Below are 8904 nucleotides of genomic sequence, written 5' to 3'. Positions count from 1 at the left end.
GCCTCTATGAACAACGAGTATTGACGAACCCATACCGGAGTCACTCCGAGCTTTAGCTCCACCAAGACTGGTGCCTGATTTACAGTAAATCCAGTGGATTGTCTTCAGTCCACACTCCCGAAATCTTTGCAAGTAATCCATACATTTCAAGTGGTCCTGGCACTTCTCGCCTAAGTGCTGTTTCTGCATATAGTCTCCATTCCTCAGCCCTTGGGAAGGTGAGGGTTAATACCATAGTCTTTGGCTGACTCAGGTTTAAAGACATGTTCCCTGGTGGCTCGAAAGAAATTTGCGCCTGCAGTTTTTGGAGTAAGTCTCTTACTAGCAAGGGGACTGGACAATTTGGAAGGTATAGAAACTCATGCTGGACTTCTCATCCTCCAATAATATACTTCCTTGATAGACGGAAGGGTCTCTTCTCCGAGACTCTGGATGCCACAATAATAGTTGTGTAATTCCTGGATAGTGGCCTTATAGGTTGCGTCACTACCAAATGCTCAGCTCTGGTATCTGCCATAAAGTCCATCTGTTGGCCACCCATCTCCACTGAGACCATAGGCTCCTGGGGGCCCAAAGAAATGGAGGCTGGTCTGTCTCAGTCCTCATAGCCTGCTACCTGTGCTAGGCTGATTAGATCGATGTCCAGTCTCAGAACACAGCAGCTGGTGGCCAGAGGCTCCAGTCAAACTCCCTGGTCATGGCTATTGCCCTTATCTTTCTCTGGACATTCATCCTTCCAGTGTCCTTTCTTTTTGCACAATGCACATGGATCCTTCTCCAGCCTTTTCCAGCCTTCAAAACCTGGTCTAGACTAACCTCTTCCACAACCACGTCTGCGACCATGTCCATGCCCCCTCACAATGCCAGTCTCTCTTTCAACCAGGGCAGCCACTAATAGCTCAGTCTTTTCCTTGAGCCTCCGCTCAGTTTCCTTCTTTTCCTCTTGTTCACGGTTAACATACACCTTAGGAGCCACCTCTATAAGCTGAGTGGCATTCCAGTTTCTGAGAAACCTTCCCGTTTCTGAAGTTTCCGCTTAATGTCACCCTGCACCTGGCTACGAAATGGTGTCTTCACCATGTGCTGATTTTCAGCAGCCTCTGGATCAAATGGAGTATAGAGCTGGTATGACTCACAGAGCCTCTCATAAAACCAACTGGGGTTCTCGTCAGTCTTTTGGAGCACCTCTAACATCTTTCCTATATTCATTGCTTTCTTCCCACTTCTTATCCCATTTAGAAGTGCCTCCCGATACCTTTGCAGATGCTGAAGCTCCTCTGCATCATTTAGGTCCCAGTTGGGGTCTATCTCTGGGAACCACTCCTGGGCATAATGCCAGACATCATTTGTACCATCTGGCATAGTGTTCACTTGCCACTGGAGGGCTGCTTGAGTCACTCTCCTGTGCTCCTCTGTGTTGAACAGAGTTAAAAGGAGCTGTTGGCAGTCTGACCAGGTGGGGTTATGGGTCAGAAAAATGGACCTCATCAAGTCTATGAGGGTTTGAGGCTTTTCCGTATAGGAGAGAGTATGTTGTTTCCAATTTAGGAGGTCTGGGGCGGACAAGGGCTGGTAGACGAAAATCCACTGCCCTCCTTGAACCTGGCCTTGCTGATCATGATAAATTTGTGCTCAAGTCTCACGGAAGGGCATTTGTAAGGCTCGGGTGCCTCCAGACTGGAGGTGGCCCGCTGCGTCACGTTGCTTTTCCTCCTTAGCAAGGGCCTCAGCAGAGAAACAGCCCTGAGCCACGCGCAGGCGGACACCCCAGGCTAGTAGGCAGGTCTCCCCAGAGTGGGCAGGGCTCTCTGGAGTGCGCCACCCACCGTGCCCCAGGGCTCCACTGACTCCTCACCGGGACACTCAGCAGCCTCCCGGATGACGGATGACGTGTTTGCCACCGCCACAGGGTGACTTCCTACCTCAGCCACCTCCTGGCAGCCGGCAATGGAGTCCTGCTGTTGGGGCAGGGGTGGCATAAAGAGCCTGGCATTCAGTGCCTGGAAGGGACTCCAAGGAGTAAGCCACAGTGCTAAGTGCCCCCTCCAGGACCACCTCCCCCCACGCCCTGGCCAGTGTGAGCCACAAGCCTTGGAGATGCTGTAGCAAGCCTGAGAGTACAATATGTGCCTGTGCAGCACAGCGCCTGGGCCCTACTCCACTACGGTGTCACCACAGAGCCCTGCTGGTGGGACGGCACCACCCGCTGACAGTGCGGATAAGAATGGAGACATGCTACTGCACCTGGCCATCATCCACAGGCCGACCAGTGTCATGGAGCAGATAGCCCACGTCATCAACCACGCCAAGCACCTCGGCGTCGTCAACCTCACCAACCACTTGCACCAGACGCCCCTGCACCTGGCGGTGATCACTGGGCAGACAAGGGTGGTGAGGTTTCGACTGCAGGTGGGTGCAGACCCAGCACTGCTGATCGGCGTGGAGACTCAGCCATGCACCTGGCACTGCAGGCAGGCGCTAGTGCCTCAGAGTTGCTGTGTGCACTGCTTTGGAGTAGAGCTCCCGCTGTGCCCCAGCTGTTGCACATGCCTGACTTTGAGGGACTGTATCCAGCACACCTGGCGGTCTGAACCCAAAGTCCTGAGTGTCTGGATCTGCTGGTGAACAGTGGGGCTGAAGTGGAGGTCACAGAGCAGCAGGGGGGCCAAACAGCCTTGCATCTAGCCACAGAGATGGAGGAGCTGGGGTTGGTCACCCTTCTGGTCACCAAGCTCCGGGCCAACGTGAACGCTCGCACCTTTGTGGGAAACACACCGCTGCACCTGGCAGCTGGACTGGGATCCCCGACCCTCACCTTCCTCCTTCTGAAGGCTGGCGTTGATGTCTATGCTGAGAACAAGGACCCCCCGTGCCCACTGCCCTCACCCCCTCCTCTGAGAGCAACTCGGACTCGGAGGGGCCTGAGAAGGACACCCAAAGCAGCTTCCAGGGCCACACGCCTCAGCCTCACCCACAGCACCAAGGTGAAGACCTTGCTGCTAAATGCCGTTCAGAACACCATGGAGCTGCCCCTGACCCTGCCCAGCCCTGCAGGGCCAGATAGTAAATATTTTTGGTTTCGCAAGTCACACCTTCTGTGTCACAACCATTCGACTCTACCCTTGTAGCACAGAAGCAGCACCCAGGGATGATAGGTCAACAAATGCGTGTGGCTGTGTTCCAAAAAGTTTTCTTTATAAAATCAGCCGTGGCTACCATACTGTAGTTTTGACCCCTAAACTTACAGTATAAAGGTATTAGATGAAGTCAAGGAGAATGCTTCTGACAGGAACAGTCACAAGAAGCAGAAGGCAAAAGAAAAAAAAATGTATATTGATAGTTAGTATATAGAATCTCTAAAAAAAAATTGCTTGCAAATCAGCACGGTTTTTTTCTACAGAACTTCTCAGAGCTTTTCAAAATGCTAAAATGCTTTGTGATGCTGCAAAGCCTCTACAGAGTTACCCAAAGTTAGTGCACCTCGATGCATCTCTGCAGAGGCTAAACCATGCCACCTATCAGGACATCCCACCAAGTGGACCTTTCCAGCCTCCCCTTATTTAAATGTTTCATGGCTTTCCCTTCTACATAAACAGTGTCCACTATCACTTAGGTCAGTGAGGTTTGGAACTACATTTCATAGTCCCTGATTCAAACTCCAACAGAGCTACTAATAGGAGCTTAAAAGACTTGCAGCCGCTTGTGGATAGAGGGAGCTAATAGGGAGGTAGAGCCATCTACAGGAGATATGTGGTACTGCACAACGAGAGCTGTGCCAAGCAGGTGAGAAAGGGACTGAGAAATGCATCACGGCACCTAGTAGAAATTGCTCTGCACTCTGTTTATTTAACACAGAGATTTAGCAACGAAGGCGGGGTTTTCAGGAGCAGACCTTTTATTTTTGTTTGATGGGGTTGGGCGGAGAGACATGATCTTGACCGCAATTTATGTTATGACAACATGTGTGAGGAAGAGAGGATATTTAGAGTGTTTCCTTTGCAGGCTTGAATGGGCATTCGACTTATACGCAAAAGTGCGCCCATTTTCAGTGTCTCCATATCAGCACCAATTTCATTTAACTGTAAGGTTCTTTTTACCATGAACACTTGGGGCGCTCAATCATTTAAAGGACATTCTACATAGAAGTTTGAAACCTCTTAATTACAGCAACTAAAACCTCACAATGGTTTCCTAGGTAAGTCTTTTGTGTCGTATTTTGAAAAATAGATTTTTCTCCCAAAGAGTTAGGACAAGAGCATTTATGTCATAAGAACTCTGTTTTTTGGACCACATTTTGTGATAAAAAGCAAATGAGCTTTGCATTTAGGAGCTCCAGGAAGTCCTTGTTGCCCTCGGAAGTCTGCCCCCTCACCCCAACAAAGGGCCAGACAGCTTAGAGGTAGGGAATATCTCTCTCCATAGGCTCACCAAAATGTGTGGCTGGCTGTATGTTCCTTACTGATGTCCTGCGAGCCCTTAAGGTATTTCAACAATGAACATCTCGATTTTCTGTGGATTTATGGAAGAAAACGTTCTCTCTCCAAATGTGTACAGTAATTCCCCCTTGTCTGCAGGGAATAGTGCCAAGACTCCCAGTGAATGCCTAATACTGCAGATAATAAACAACCCTATATACGCTATTCTTTTTACTATACATACATACATACATACCAGAAATATAGCTTAATTTGTAAACTGGGCACCATATGTGATTAACAACCATATCTACTAATAAATAGAACAATTAAGACAATAGGCTGTAATAAAAGTCATGTGACTGGTCTCTCTTTCTCTCTCTCAAACTATCTTACTGTACTGCACTCACCCTTCCTATGGTAATGTGAGGTGATACAGCGCCTATGGGATGACATGAAGTGAGGCGAATGACGTAGACATTTTGACATATCGTTCGGCTACTACTGCCCTCCTGATGATACATCAGGGGGAAGATCACCTGCTTCGCGTGACCCCAGAGCATCATGCCATGACAGTGTATTTTTTGCTGGGTGTCAGGAGCAGACAATGCTGATGTTTGGGGATCCTTGAGAATTGAAGAGTTGTTTTTTTGTTTTTTGTTGTGTTGTGTTTTTTCGCCGAGACCTGCTGGAAGAACACTGCAATCAGATGTTGTGTGAATCTTCAATTCATCGAAGTGTTGCTGCAGAGATTACAATTCTTCAGTGAGAATATGAGTAATTTTAACACTGCATTCCATCCTAAGATATTCCATAATTTGGTTTTTTAATGTCTGTGCAATTTGAAATACTGCAGTACATTTCGATTATGTCCATGTTGCTGGTTCTGCTTCATTTCTTCATCTTTCTCTGCAGACGATTCAACAAGTTCTTCCAATTCCTCATTTGTTAACTCTTCTTGATGGCCTTCAATATCTTCTGCCACTTCAGCAAGCATGTCAGCAACCCTTCTCCACCAATCTGTCTTGCTGCATGAATGATTTTCCTAACTTCTCCACTGATCCCAGAGAAGTCTTTAAAATCATTCATGGCTTCACTCCATAAGTTCCTCTAGCAGGCATTTACAATTTCTGGTTTTAATTCATCCAATGCAGCTTTGAAGAAAGTGATTGCATTAGCAATAGTGAATAGCAATAACATGCATGGATCTGCCATCTCCTGGGATAACAGTGCCTTCTGGATACCTCCTGAGGGATCTGCCTGAGGCTGCTTTATAGTTAACTTTTTTTAATAAGTAGAAAGAGTACATTCTAAAATAACAATAAAAAGTGTAGTAAACACATAAACTAGTAACGTAGTTGCTTATTTTCATTATTAAGTATTATGTATTGTACCTTACATTGTGTGCTATACTGTTACACCACCAGCACCAGCACAAACACATGAATAATGTATTGCACTGTGACACAGAAAGGCTACAATGTCACTAGATGATTAGTGCTCACCCAGCTCCATCATAATTTTATGAGCCCACCATCCCATACCGGGTCTGTCATTGACCAGAGCCTTGTTAGGCAGTTTATGACTGTACTTCTATGAACCTCAGCGTCCTCTTCTATGAAAATGGAATGATGGCCGGGCGCGGTGGCTCAAGCCTGTAATCCCAGCACTTTGGGAGGCTGAGACGGGTGGATCACGAGGTCAGGAGATCGAGACCATCCTGGCTAACACGGTGAAACCCCATCTCTACTAAAAAATTTAAAAAACTAGCCGGGCGAGGTGGCGGGCGCCTGTAGTCCCAGCTACTTGGGAGGCTGAGGCAGGAGAATGGCATGAACCCGGGAGGCGGAGCTTGCAGTGAGCTGAGATCCAGCCACTGCACTCCAGCCTGGGCGACAGAGCGAGACTCCGTCTCAAAAAAAAAAAAAAGAAAATGGAATGATGTTAGTACTATGTCAGATTTGTGAGAATTAATTGGGATGATGCATGTAAAGATTCCGAGCAATTTTACATACAATCCTTCTCAAGATCAGGGCATGATAAATTTATATTTTCAATAACTAAAGATACAAATTGAAAAACTGGAGTCATAAATCAATAAAGTATAATATTTCTACTTTTCTAGCAAGTCCTAAATCAGCCTAGCTATAAAATTAGTAAATAAAATTCTCTTTGATTTTCTTTTTTTAATTATTACAAAGCAAACCTCTGAGATTTCAGGGTCAAAATTTTCCATTTATGTTTATTTGTTGCTGTTTTTATTTCTGCCACTTTTTATGGGTTTGGTCCTTTTAACTGAAGAGAAGATAATGAGATGATCATGATACTTAGATCTTGAACAACTCTCTCACACACACACACACACACACGTACGTACGTCTAAATTTCTTTTAAAAGTGAAAGTAAATTCGTCCTAGAAGTTAAAACATTGATAATTGTCTAGCGGAAAGTAGACAATTATCTATCAGAGAATGTATCTACTTCTGCCGGTGATAGTAAGTCTAAATAAAATACTAGAATTTTACAAATAAATCGATGCTGTTTTAATCCACAAATTGGTTTCCAACTACTGATTTAGCCAAGTGATTCTTAAAAGGTATAAATATGAACAGTGAGTCTCATGTCCTAGCTACCTATTACTATGTAACAAGCAACCCCAAACCCAGTGGGTACGCAAGAGCAAGCATTCATGGACCTCGTGAATCTGCATTTGGGTTGGGTTCAGAGGGAGTGGATCATTTCTGCTGCATGTGGCATCAGTAGGGGCAGCTCCTGGGGCTGAGGTCATCTGAAGACTCAGTGTTCACCTGTCTGGAGACTGACAGCAGCTGTGGGCTGGAACAGCCATCCCCAAGGCCCCTCCACACAGCTACTTGGCTCCCACCCAGAATCTGGCTGAGTTCCAAGATCAAGCATCCCGAGTGAGAGTGGGGCAGAAGCTGTTTCCTCAGTTTTGACCTAGCCTCAGAAGTCATCTGGCATCAATTATCTCACTCTTAATTAGCTGAGGCTGACTTACAAAGAGCCACTAAGATTCAAGGAGAGCAGCCATGGACTCAACATTTGATGGGGAGTGGCGAGGTTCTGGTAGGGCAAGTAGGATGGGAAACATGTTTGCCACCATTTTTGGAAAACACTTTCTACCTCACTTACATTTCACTGAGTCAATGCAACATATTTATCTACTATGGCATTTTGCTAATGTCTTGCATCCAAATTAGAAATTAATTCATTCATTCAAAATAAAAACATGCAGCGAGTTCTTGTTACGAGTTATGCACTTTACAAGGTGATGGATATATCCACATTAATAGGCAAGATTAGATGCGAAAGTTGTCAGTGCCTCTGCTTAAAATAAATACTGCCTCATAACACTAATAATTTGTTTGAGAATGATTTAGAGCAGTTGTTAGAATCGAACTCAGGATCCAGATTGTCCAGGTGCTAATTCTCACTCTCTGGTGTGCGCTTGTCTATGATATGGGCAAGTTCTTGAAACTCCTCTGGTTTCTGTCTTCTTGTCTGTAACATGAGACTAGTAATAGATCTGCCTGGTAGGGTGGTTGTAAGGAGGAAAGGTATTAATTCATGCAATTGGTTAGTGTCTGATAGTAAGCACTCAATAAATGTTAGCAATAATTATTATTATTTATTAAGATTAAAGTGGGCTTCAAATGTTTATGGCATAACAATAGGTGAAAAGGAAGAGAATTAGAAAATCAATAATGCATACAGTATCACTATAACAGAGAACAGAAAAACCTTATATGTGGAAGAAATGTTATATTGGAGAAAAATGCAACAAAACATTTTAAGTGATGCTTTGGAGTGAAAAAACTACAGAAAATATTTTTCTTCTTATCTCTATATTCCAAAAATTTTTTCACACAAAAATGAATTGCTTGTATAATGTTTATATCGCTGACCTATAACTGAAATAATAAAGCTACTTCCCGTTGCAAGAAAAATCAAATGTTTCAAGGTATACATCCTGCGTACTTCCAGTTCCCTTTAAAATTCATCATATTGATCTGTGTTATACTTTGCTCTCGTCAATATAGCACACCTAGTGTTGCAGCCTATAGAGAAAGGAAAGAAAAATGGCTTAAAACTTAATGACATGTTATAGTCTGAATTACTAATACATACTCAGTCAATCCCTGGTGCCCAAAAGACCATCTGTCTCCCTTTAATGTCTCCGATAACTATCTATATGTTTCACATTTATCACTCTGGCCCTAATGCATTTGCCAAACACATGAATATTTAAATATCTAAAACTATTGCATCAACAGAAAATGTGACAGATTTACAGTTGGGGTTTTTTCCTTTGAGTAACCAAAGGAAAAAGCTGTGCACCTGTGCTGGGGACTGCAGGGAAACTCAGTTTCACCTGAAGAGATCTAAGAACCCAAATTCTAGACCTTTAGGAATAACGATAGCTGCGCTTGTCAGTGCTTACTCTGTCCTAGGCTCCAGGCTGGCGTTT

The 8904-nt window shown here is 44.8% G+C and overlaps 1 pseudogene; it reads left to right on the top strand.

Annotated features, from left to right (window-relative positions):
- Positions 1–1464: 1464 nt before the first annotated feature.
- LOC123570003 (nuclear factor NF-kappa-B p100 subunit pseudogene) lies at positions 1465–3128 on the top strand (annotated as a pseudogene).
- Positions 3129–8904: the final 5776 nt, after the last annotated feature.

The sequence above is a fragment of the Macaca fascicularis genome, chromosome 18 (assembly GCF_037993035.2).
Source record: "Macaca fascicularis isolate 582-1 chromosome 18, T2T-MFA8v1.1".
NCBI classification, from domain to species: domain Eukaryota; kingdom Metazoa; phylum Chordata; class Mammalia; order Primates; family Cercopithecidae; genus Macaca; species Macaca fascicularis.
Note: the sequence above shows the minus strand (reverse complement) of the source record. Positions and strands in the feature narration are given on the sequence as shown.